The sequence below is a fragment of the Heloderma suspectum genome, chromosome 5, assembly GCF_057233095.1.
Source record: "Heloderma suspectum isolate Gila_16-S chromosome 5, 16-S_ref, whole genome shotgun sequence".
Taxonomy (NCBI): Eukaryota; Metazoa; Chordata; class Lepidosauria; order Squamata; family Helodermatidae; genus Heloderma; species Heloderma suspectum.
The window spans coordinates 25,300,810-25,311,133 of record NC_139462.1 but is presented as its reverse complement, the minus strand read 5'-3'; the positions used below and the strand labels follow the sequence as shown (position 1 = coordinate 25,311,133).

The 10,324-nt window shown below is 43.7% G+C and overlaps 1 long non-coding RNA gene across 1 annotated transcript; it reads right to left on the bottom strand.

Annotated features, from left to right (window-relative positions):
• Nucleotides 1-258: 258 nt before the first annotated feature.
• LOC146343717 (uncharacterized) lies at nt 259-7,008 on the bottom strand. Its single transcript, XR_014792564.1, has 3 exons — nt 6,633-7,008; nt 5,947-6,100; nt 259-506 (listed from the first exon to the last, which is right to left on the bottom strand). It is a non-coding gene; the product is annotated as an uncharacterized LOC146343717 (long non-coding RNA).
• Between the last annotated feature and the right edge of the window lie 3,316 nt (nt 7,009-10,324).

Sequence of the window (10,324 nt, the reverse complement as noted above, 5' to 3'; positions counted from 1 at the left end):
TGTGTAGCGTGCTATTTAATGGTGAATGGTAGGTGCACCCTTAATAGCCTCTGATGGTCCATCACACCAAACATTATCAAAAAAACTGCTTGTAGAAAGTTCCCGGAGAAAGACCTACTTGCAGAGCAGTGGTGTGGTGGAAGGGGAACATGAGGGGTGCATCTCCGGCTTATTTTCTGAACAGGAGCGATGATAGCATTTACCAGTGCAGCTGATGATGGACCCTGCTTCCTCCGGCACATGAATGAGGCAATAACAAGGCTTTCAGGTTTTACTATTGTTTGTGACAGATTAGCATAGAAGAAGTCAGAGAGAAGGAAGACAATAATCAAACAGAGACTGGACACTTCTTTCCCTTTCTTGAATGGGACCCCTACATCGTGCTAGCGGCTTAAACGGTAATACTTCCTTGCAAGATGCTTTGCATTTCTAATTGAAAGCTGACGGTTGCATTTCAGTTCGCTGGAGATCTTTTGTTCAAGCTGAATGTGTTTTACATGTTGAACCTATGCAGTCAGAGAAGTAAGCAGCAGTGAGTTCAATGGAGCTTGCTCCCAACTATGCCTGGGACTGTCACTGCAGTCGTGCTCCATAAATGTAATTGTGAGATTTACTTTACTTTAGCTTTGTTTGGTTGTTTTTGGATATCTGTGTTTTATTATAGAGTTTTTGACCAGAGTGTTAGTTCCTTTGAGCATAAGTAACAGAAGAGCAGGCATGTATCTATATTATATCTATAGCTAATCTGTATCTTCTATATCTATATGCCTGCTTTTCTATTACTTACATATATCACCCGGGGACATGATTATGGATTCTCCTTGGGGGTGTCATGATGAGCTCTTGCACTTCAAAATGTACCATTACACCACTGTTAAAGAGGGGGCAAAAAGAATATTTGGAATGTAGACAAAGCGAGAAAGTCATGTTTTTGGAACTGGCTGCCAGGAAGCAGCCTGGGGGTTGCAAGGTGGATCAATGCTGCTTTAGGACGGATATTGCTAGTTTGTGTGTTTATTTTGCTTCTCACCTGCACTATTAATTTGTAAAACAAACAAACAAACAAATCACACAATGACAACTCAAACCCAACAGACAGATATTACAAAACACAACCCTATACCACCGAACTCTGTGGGAGTTACTTCTGAGTAGACATGCATAGGATTGGACTGCAAGTCTACAGTACTCGTTCCCTCTAATGCTTCTCTGGAACATCATACTACAAAGGGACACTGGGAGTACAAAACAGTATATAATTAAGCCATATGTCAGTCCAGCATCAGAGGATTATAAGTGCCTGGAGACTTCATATAATACTTATCGTTGTGGCATCTGAAGCTGCTGGTGAGGTGCTGAAGGGGAAAACTGCTTTCATGCTTCATGCACAGGACTGTAGGGTGTGTGTTTTTCTCACTATGATCACTGGCAAGTGGAAGATGGATTTTGTTCCCAAACTTTAGCAGTTATTCCCAGTTCAATGAGCAAATGCCTTTTGAACAATGTATTTCTTGCATGTTCTCACCTGCTCCTGCCCTATTGAGAAAGGTTCACTTGACAGAACAGAACTTGAAATAAAAATCAGCTACAACCAGTACAGATGGAACACTTTGTTGATTAATGGAAGGTTTAAAAAATGGGACACGTTTTCTAGGAAATTAAGATTGAGGTCAAAAAAGCAAAGTGGAACAATAGCAAGACCAAAGATATCATTATTTGGTCCATGTTCGAATCCTTTGTGGGGATCAAGGACCTGAGCTTCTGACTGTTTTTTTCTGTTGAAGGAATTTTCAGTTTCTCAAGGTGGTGGAAGGAATCACTTTCTTATAAGATATGTAGATGACAGTATGATATGCATGAGTGTATCACTCTGAGTTCCTTCCAACTCCACGAGAACGAGTTGTGAAGGTGTGGTTGAAACCATATGGGGTTGCCGCTCCTCAAAATGGCTGCCCATGCAAAGCTGTCATCCCATTTCCCAGCTGTCCTAATACACAGTGCTTGTGGGAATTTATTTATTTATTACATTTCCAAACCATCTTTCCTCTAAGGAGCTCAAGGTGATGTACATTGTTTTATCCTCCCAACAACCCTGTGCGGTATGTTAGGCTGAGGGGCAGCACCTGCCCCAAAGTGGCCCAGTGAGCTTCATGGCTGACTGGAGGTCTGAACTTGGGTCTTCCCAATCCTAGTCCATACTGGGTCTCATAGGGATGTCTCATACTGGGCGTACTGGGATACTGGGCGTACTGGGATACTGGGCGTACTGGGATCTCATACTGGGATGTCTCATACCGGGTCTCATAGGGATGCCACTGAACATTGGCCCAGTCTGAATTTGGGAAGTAATCCAAATGTGAAAGCATTTTTGGAGTGGGACCAGGCCCTCTCTCCCCCTAAAGTTGGGTGGACTCTAGCTCTTTCCAAAAATGCTGTACATGTCTGGGAGGGACCAGACCATATAAGGGAGGGACCATAGCTCAGTGGTAGAGCAGCTGTTTTGCATGCCGAAAGTCCCAAGGGTCAATCCCTTGCAACTCCTGATAGGGCTTGGAAGGAATCCTGCCTGAAACACTCGAGAGCCGCTGCCTGTCAGCATTGACAGTACTGGACTAGATGGAGCATCGGTCTGAATAAAGCAGCTTTCTGGGTTTGGAAAAGTGAATGAGCATTATTTCACTGCCCACTGACTGTGGGATATGAACTGGCATATGAACTGGCCACCTGGAGTGTTTTGGGACATTCTCAGGCTGCTGTTGAAGGCTACCTAATATGCTCCAGTTACATTCAATGAAACCAGCAGCCAATGAAAATACTATCTCTTCCCCACACTGGGGGCTCAGGCATGAAAGGCAGGCTTATACAGCACTCAGAGATGTCCTGGGATGCTCTTGCAGGTTGCCCTACAGGCCCCGATTGTGTTCAGTGCAGGCAGCAAAAGGTGAAAACACTGCTTGCTCACCACACCAAGGGAGGGTGTGTGAGGGCAGGAGAGGTGAGGCCGCTTTGCATGGTCTTGAGCACTGTTTCCACCACCTGCTGGCCATGTTCGAGCCTTGGAACATGCAAGGTAGCATCCTAAATCATTCCCACTTTGCATACTCCAAACATGGGGTTGGAGCCAGACTTAGTCTTACTTAGAAGAGACCTGCTAAATTGGACTTACTTAGAGTAGACCCATTAAATCGGACTTAAGTTGCTCATGATAGACTTAAGTCCTGTTGATTTCAGTGGGTCTTGCTCTAAACATGAGTAAGTCTGGATCCAATCCTGGGAATGCACAAAGAGGCCAACTAGGCTTCTTTGCGCATGTGTGGAGTGAATCGCGGAAGCCATAATGGCTTCCGCGATCCATTCTAGAGTTTTGTCATAGAAGACTGGATGAAGCATAGAACTGCTTCTTCCCACTCATCCCTGGTAAATCAAGCTTTATACATCTTATATGGTGAGTTGGATCCAAATTTAAGATGGATCAACTGCAATGGTGGAATCACCTCCTCCTTCCTTCCCAAGGCAGCTCCTCCAGTCCCCTGTAAATACTATGCAGAGAGTCAGGAGACCCCACAAAATCCTGAATGGGGTGAGCTGTGGTATGTGTGGGAGAGGATCCCCCAAACTTGGGCAGAGGGACTTCCAGCAGGTGGAGCCCTTTCTCTCATGGAAGGCAGATCCTGGATTCAACCCAGTGCTTCCAAGAGGATAGCTGGGCCATATCTCAGCAGCAGAATATATGAACTCCATGCCTACAGTCCCAGGTTGCATTTCTAACATTTTCATTGTCAGATAGTAGGATTGGAGTACCCACTCCAGTATTCTTGCCAAGAAAACCCCATGGAACGTATCACAAGGCTAAAAGAGATGACGCCGGAAGATGAGCCCCTCAGGTCGGAAGGTGTCCAATATAATACTGGGGAAGAGCAGAGGGAATTTCCAAGTAGCTCCAGAAAGAGTGAAGCGGCTGGGCCAAAGCCGGAAGGACACTCAGCTATGGATGTGTCTGGTGGTGAAAAGAAAGTCCAATGCTGTAAAGAACAATATTGTTTAGGAACCTGGAATGTAAGATCAATGAATCAAGGTAAGCTGGAGATGGTCAAACATGAGATGGCAAGATTGAACATCGACATCTTGGGAATCAGCAAACTAAAATGGACAAGCATGGGTGAATTTAATGTGAAGAGAAAATTCACTGGAAAAGATCCTGATGCTGGGAAAGATTGAAGGCAAAAGGAGAAGGGGAAGGCAGAGGATGAGATGGCTAGATAGCATCACCGATACAATGAATATGAACTTGAGCACGCTCCGGGAGAGAGCTCAGGACAGGAGGGCCTGGCATGCTATGGTCCATGGGATCACGAAGAGTCAGACATAACTGAATGACTGAACAACAACTTATGTGCATATTCCTGTTGAGGAAATAAAGTACATATTTAATAAAAAGAATAGACTTCAACCTTCTCTCTAATAATAATATATGGGTCCTCCCCACACTTCCAGTCTTGCAAAGGGCCGAGTTAGAAGACTAGCCACACATATGAAAATAGATTGCCGCAGATCCACAAGCATCCATCAAAATCATGGCAATTTTTGCCTGGGTATTTTCATGGTAATATGCTTTAAAAAAAATTTAAAAAGGAGAGGAAGAAATTAGGCCACACATTCATGTGCAAATCCCAGTGCAGTGACATGTCCTTTAAATCGGAATTTGGGCCTCTGAGGTGGGGTAAAATCAGCATATAGCCGCTGATCCACACATTTCAAGTTGTCATTGAGGCAGAGGATTAGAGGGAATGGATTCCACATCATATCATAAACATTGCTGGATTTGCCCATGCGGGAGGAACTCAAAGACAAAAATATGAATGAAGAATATATCCAGGAGGCAAAGAAATTGTTCCTCCATCTATGACTGAAAAATGAAGCCTGCGATAATTTCTTCCAGGACCAATGAGTCCCCCTCAGCTGTATTTTTTTCTTGAGAATTTCCTTGATTCCCCAGAGAACTCCCCATCCACTGTTGGAGGCCTTGCAGCCATGCGCTTTTCGATTATTCCCTCCGAGTACGGGGCTAGTTGGATTCTGTTTATCACTTTGGTACCTGCTACTCATCCCCATAGGCGGAGTAAGTGGGATCTTATCTTTCAGTGTTTTATTAGACTCAGCTTTTGGTCTCCTCGAGGAATATATAATGAAATGACACCCTGCTCTGCCTATACAGATTGCTGAATTACAGGAGACCTACCGCTGTTTATGTCAATTTGACTCTGAGCTCTCTTGTCCCAAAGGCACAGAGGGACAAAAAAAGTGCAATGGATCAGAAGGGGAAAGCAACAGAACAAACTGCTGCTGATCAGCAATTTCCCTCCATAAAGACTCCACTCTGATTTTTACCTCTGGGGTATGGTTTTTCTGTGGAATGAAATTTTAATTATTCACACTTAGGGATGCTGGAAAAATCCGAGACAGACTAAAATGTGTTTGGATTTCTAAGAATCCAGCCTGCGGAATCTGCTGCAGACCAGGCTCCTTGGGCCATGCGGAGTCTGTGGACTTTGGGATCTTTTTTATTATTATTTTCCTGAAATAATAAATTTATTTGTAGGAAAATACACAACTTTCTACTGAGGCAGATGGCATTCTGAAAAATATATGCGGGGAAAAGTGAAATGGAATAGGAGACAATATGCTAAATGTTACGTACATAAATTACCTAAATTATTGCAAACTCTCTTACGGAATTATTTGCGTATTTTTCCGCATACCGGAAAAAAAATCAAATCTGTCTGTGAACAGACGCCAGAACAAACAACACCGCAAAATCCACGACACACACTCATGGGATGGTTTTCACGAAATCTGGACATCCCTATTCACACCCCACGGTTCTCCTGGGGGGCTCAGAGTGACTTACATATGGTTAATATGTAGGGATGTATGAAAGTGACTTACCTTTCGTGGATTATGTTGATGGTGGGGGGGGAGATGCTCCGTTCCTCCCCCCGGAATCCTTGAATGGCCGGTTGTGCTCCGCAGCAGCTCCGTGGAGCAGCCAGCCCGGCCAGGCCAGAGCCGTCCGCAGCCGGATTTCCGGCCGCAGAGGGCTCTGGGTAAAAAAAAACAAAAAACGAGTAAGCACGTTTTGTTTTTGTTTTTTTTAATTAGACGTGATACGCTATGTAAACATTTACATTTACGAAATAGCATAGCGGGCGACTATGACGGCGAATCAAAAGGGGACGCAAATAGCGCCCGCTACGCTATTTGCGTTCCCCTTTATTTTCACATTTATTTTCAAATGGAATGCACAGTCATTCCATTTTGGAGAGCTTTCACAATGCATTTGACACACTAGGGATGTATGAGAATTTCATTTTTGCTTGCAAAACATGGAACCATGCCCCATTCCAGATTAGGAAATTTGCACAAATTTGGGGAGATTTGCACAAATCTCCCATTCGATCGTGGCTCAATTTGCACAAATCTCCCATTCGATTGAAGCTTTATTTGCACAAATCTCCTGTTCTATCGTGGCTCAATTTGCACACATTTTCCATGCATCCTAGAGCTTAGGGGAAAACAGTTGTAAATGTAATTTACGTTGGAAATAAAAGGAAAAAAAAATATGTCCAACTCACCTGAATCTGATGTCTGTGTTTGTCTTTCTCACTCATGCTTTCTGGTGGAACTGATAATATTACTATTCTCAATTGGTTCTCCAGGTGCTTGTCTGTCACTTTGGCACACTCAGGGTTCTTGGCATCCCATCTTTTTCTAATGAACCTCTCCCCCCACTCCCATCTCAATCCCACCTAATTTCCCCCCTCTGTTTTTAATTTATTTAATTTTACTTAATCCCATGTCATATCATCTTCCATCTCTCCTGATGTCATTATAATGAGCATTTCTCCTCCGCTTCAAAGCATCAGCTTACTTTTGCTGGAGAAAGCAGTGTTTCACTGTGCCTCCTGGCAGCAGCAGCAGCAGTAGTCAGCAACTGCTATTTCCTAGACCGTCTTCAAGGTGACGCTCTGGGAGATGATCCTGGAGGGCTCTATGGTTCATGCCTTGGAAGTCCCATTCCCAAATCATCCCTGGAAGACACCAGGTATGGAAACACTCGAGGCAACACTCACCCCCCCCCCCGAAACACATGGAGGATGGGATTACTGAAGGGAGTGTGCATGTGACACCTTCACTCACCCATGTACAATTTGGCAAATCATTCAGTGAGCACTACAAGCACTTTCTCTATTCCCCCCCCACTTTGTTTTTGCTGGTGGTCATGCCACCCTATTATTTTTCAGTGGTAGCAGAAGCTTGGGGTCTAGGTGGGCCACTACTGAGGCCTTGGGGGTCTGCTTCTGTCCTGCGGGCTGCACTTTTTGCACACCTGTCCTATATACTACCGAAAGCTCTTTGGAGAAACATAATTACTGCCTCATTTCTAATTACCTTTTGCCATCATACTGCTTAGACAATTTTTAACTGTACTAAAAACTGTTCTGAACCATTTTGAATAGCCAAGGGCGAAGCCAGTCATGTTTTCTGATATGGATCTATAGGGTGGGTGGATAGGGGCTTATCTAGGAATATGTTCCCAGCATCAACAACAGAAAAGTTGTTGACATGATCATTTTCTTCCTCCAACCCTCCACTGGCTTGGAGCTAACTCCCCCTCTTCTTTTCTTCCCATTGTCTAGTGATGTCTGTGGTTCCAAGTCTACATTCCATCCATGTGATGTATGTGTAAACAGACTCTTGGGACACCATTCCAGAACTCAGAAACATCACAGACATAGTCCATAAATGGTTCTGTTTATACTTGGGCAGTCATCCACAACTGTGATCCCAAATTTTCAGTTTCTGATGGTTATAGTTTAGTAACTGGAGGTGTGTGGGAGGGGAAATTGTCTTTCATCTCGTTTCTTCTTCTGATGTGCATAAATTTCTACACTTAAAGACTTTTAACTCCCTAAATGTTATGCAAATAGGCCTCTGGGAACTAAAAATAAGTTGGCACCTTTGATTTTATGCACATACACTTTTCTGTAATTAAAAGGACTTCAGTGGAATGTAGATCCATGTGTATAGCCTTCAGGGAAGAGCTCAGCATTGGCCCTAAATAGTGAACATTTCATGATGAAGCAGCAGCAGCATCTAGAAGCTGAGACAAGTGCCACTAAAGGTGAAAGTTGCACCGCTTTCTTCTTCTTCTCCTTTAAGTTTAACAATACTGTGTTTCATTCAGGCATTTCTGTTCCAACTCTTCCATGTTTTCATCTACTTCTAACTTAGGCCATAGTTCACAAAACACTTCAGAGACTTTTACCCCACTGGAAAGATTTTTGTCTGAACTGTGGTTGGTGTTCAGAATGAAAAGCGGAGAAACCCATGGTATTTTCAAATTGTTTGTTTAGCTGCTCAAGGAACAGGTCTCTCGAATGGAACCTGTGCGTTTCAAAACAAAAATCATAACAATTTGACCCTGCTCTAGTATGAAGGGGTTCTAAAGTGAGGCGTAGCTCAACCTTCTCTCAACCTATCTTGACAATTTGCAGCCACTTCCTCAAAGTTTTAAAAAGAGAGAGATAAGAAGAAGAGCCAAAAAGTATTCATTATAACAGTGGGAGCCACTAAGTGTCTGAGGTGAGAGACCACATGCTCTCTTTAATGCAGCCAGAACTTTCTACACAAAGAGTCAGCCTCTTCTAGGCCTGGTTTCAGGAGGCGCTCTGAAACTAAAGTCAAGCAACCTTGTCTACACCCCCCTCCATTAACATCATCTTTTCTTAGTGCAATGCTCACTCTTACAAGTTAGCAAAGCACCATTTAGCAAACCACTCAGCCTCCCCTTGTGATCAGGGCTGGTACAACACATTTTGCTGCCTCAGGTGAAGCAGCAAATGACACTCCCCCCTGCCTGACAAGGTGCACAGAACTGAAGGCACCTCGAGTTATTTTGGTAGCTGAGGCAGAAAACTGCTTCTTCCCCTCCCTGGCAGAGGCATAGTAGTAAATTCTGAAATGCATACAGGGAAACAGGAAGAGGGAAGTTTTTGCTTTCCCTCACTTCTCTAGCCCTATTCAGGCATTATGAAACTGAGGGGTTCCAAATCGTGTGGAGAGCCTCTACAGGTAGAAGGGGCTCTCTGCTATAGAAAGCTGCCCTCCACATGTAAAAATGATGACAGATGGGGCAGGATTAGGGTATTCCCCTTTCTCACATGTTTACTCCATTTTAGAATGCCTGAATAGGGCTTTTGTCCACTGATGCAGTGGTAAATTTTGAAGTGCAGGGGTTCATCATGACAGTTCCCATAACCAAGGAGAGTCCAAAAATAAATTAAATAAATAAATAAATAAATAAAAATCCAGGCAGCTGTGTTGATCCATATCAGCAAACCTGTTCTAGCCATTTTCATCCGCACCAGGAGGAGGTCTTTTGTAAGCTAAGGGGTCTTAACTGCCCATTCAAGATCAAGCAATCCCAAAATAATTTACAACAGGGAAAATTATATCATTGCTGGGAAAATTCAGTTTCCCCTACCTATTGTGAGGATTGCAGATAAGCTCAGAGGGAACAGGGAATTCTGAGGGGTAGGGGTGGTACATGACACCAGCATCCCTGCTAATCCAAAAGGGCCAGTGCTGCATGCCTGCAAGCCCTGGCTCCACCACCCCAGTGTTCCCTAGAAGTAAAAATACAATACAAATCAATTAAAGATGCAATTCTATGCATGTTTAGACAGAAAAAAGCCCTACAACTCCCAGCATGCCCCAGCCACGGCTGGCTGAGGCATACTGGGAGTTGTAAGCCTTTTTTCCCTGTATAAACATGCATAGGATTGCACCCTTAATAATTAACATTAATAACTAACTCGTTCTGCCTAATGGTAGAGCTTGGCTGTGTGACTGATTATTCCTCGGGAGATTCTATATTTCTAGCCAGCTCTCGCACTGAAAGCCAGTGTGGTGTAGTGGCTAGAGTGTTGGACTGGGACCCGGGAGATCTGAGTTCTAGTCCCCACTAGGCCAAGAAGCTCACTGGGTGACTTTGGGCCAGTCACTCATCGCCTAACCTACCTCACAGGGTTGTTGTGAGGATAAAATGGAGAGGAGAAGCAACCTGTACACTGCCCTGAGTTCCTTGTAAGATGAAAATAGTTGGATTATAAATGTAACAGTAAATAAATAAATATTGTTATGAACATTCAATTGGTCTGTGTACATGCATGTAAAAGGGAAATATCTCTTTGTCTGATTGATAATATTGGTATAATTATAAGAGCATATTTAAAAAGGAAAACGACATGACACATGGTCTTAA